A 1,984-nucleotide genomic window follows, 5' to 3' on the forward strand; every position below is an offset into this window, starting at 1 on the left:
GGCTGTGTGTATATGGGTTGGAGGTTGGCTTGCAGAATGTACCCTTTGGACATTTAAATAAATATCTATGTTTTGTTTTGTTTTGGCTTACATGTGGGCATCAAATATTTTGCTTTGTGACATTTAAGATGAAAATGGGGCCACTGCATTTTCAGTTGTATATGTTTTAGTTATATCATATTATGTACAAATATGACTTTACAATTTTGTCTATTTAGAGATCATGCATATAATTTATAGGTGTTAAGTTGACAAGCCATGGTATTTTCAATAACCTCATATGAATGCGAAAGCTGGACAGTGAATAAGGAAGACCATAGAAGAATTGATGCTTTTGAGTTGTAGTGTTGAAGGAGAATACTGAAAGTGCCAGGGGTACCAAAAGAACCAATAGATCCATTTTGGAATAAGTGCAGCCAGAGTTCTCCTTGGAGGCCAAGATGGCCAAACTTCGTCTCTCATACTTTGGACATATAAGGCTATCAAGTTTGGTAAGGTGGAACATCAGAGAAAAAGAGAAAGACCCCCAACGAGATGGACTGGCCAAGTGGCAGCATTGATGGACTCAAGCATGGCAACAGTAGTGAGGTTGGCCCAGGATTGGGCAGTGTTTCGTTCTGCTGTGCATAAGGTTGCTATGGGTCGGTACCGATTCGATGGCGCCTAACAACAACAAGTTGACAAGAATGGAATGCAATGGTTAGGGTTTTGTGTCAATTTGTCTAGGCTAAGATTTCCAGAGGTTTAGCACTTGGGATGTGCTTATTCCCATGGTGATGAAACCTAATACAGGCATAGCTAGCTCAATGATGAGCAACTATGAGTAGCCAATCAACTGAAAGGATGCTTCCTTAGGGGTGTGGTCTTCTCCCACTATAATAGACAAGCAGGAGGAACTCTGTCTCTCTCTCCCATTAGGAACCAGGGACTGTGCAATTGTGATCTCTTTACTTGATGATAAACTTCTCTCTGTATATACATAAGGAACTCTGGTAGCGTAGTGGTTACGAATCGGGCTGTTAACCTCAAGGTCAGCAGTTCAAAACTACCAGCTGTTCTGCAGGAGAAAGATGAGGCTTTCTGCTCCTATAAAGATTTGCAGCCTCCGAAACCCTGTGCAGGGTCACTATGAGTCAGAACCAACTCCACAGTACTTAACAACAACAACATATATGTGTTTCACTGGTTTTGCGTCTCTAGAAAACCCACCTAAGACACTATGAAAGAGAAGACATGCAGAGAGAGACACAGGAAGAACATCATGTGATGCTACAACTGTAAGCCAAGAACACTGGAAGCTATCACCAGAAGCAAAGACAGAGGCATAGAACAGAGTCTCCCTCAGTCTCAGAAGAAATCAGCATTCTAATCTCAAATCCTAGCCTCCAGAACTGTGAGAAAATAAATTTATATTGCTTAAAGCCAAAAATAAAATAAAATGTCCCTCAGTGGGGGTTATAAGAATCCACATAAGATTGAAATCTATGAACTTGACGGAATGACTTGGGGTTGTTTCTCAGATGTCCTTTACTTTGACTCCCTTCTCTCTGGACATATGAAGCTGACTCTGCAGGAGAGGAGGTAGTACTGGGGCTAACAGATGTCCACTTTCACACACACACACACACACACACACACAAAGTTCATTTGTAGTCAGTGCATTTTAATGTGATTTTATCAACTTTTTCTTCTATTTAAATTTCTAGTGCTCGATGAAATATTTCTATTGCTTATGAGGGCTTTTCTTGGGGAATAAGCAAAAATGTAAAAATAGTCCAAGATTTAAGTTCAATATTAAAACAGTCTGTTGTAGGGTTTTAATTAAGTCACATTTGAATGATAAAAAAGCATATATCTTTTCTTTTATGGTCTTTCTCATGCATAAAACTATCATGAAATCACTGCTTTACAAAATACAGGAACACAGAAATGAAGAACATTACCAAATAGCCACCAACCCAGCCAAATCAGATATCTAAAGGGA

The sequence above is a fragment of the Chrysochloris asiatica genome, unplaced genomic scaffold (genome assembly GCF_000296735.1).
Source record: "Chrysochloris asiatica unplaced genomic scaffold, ChrAsi1.0 scaffold00010, whole genome shotgun sequence".
Taxonomy (NCBI): Eukaryota; Metazoa; Chordata; class Mammalia; order Afrosoricida; family Chrysochloridae; genus Chrysochloris; species Chrysochloris asiatica.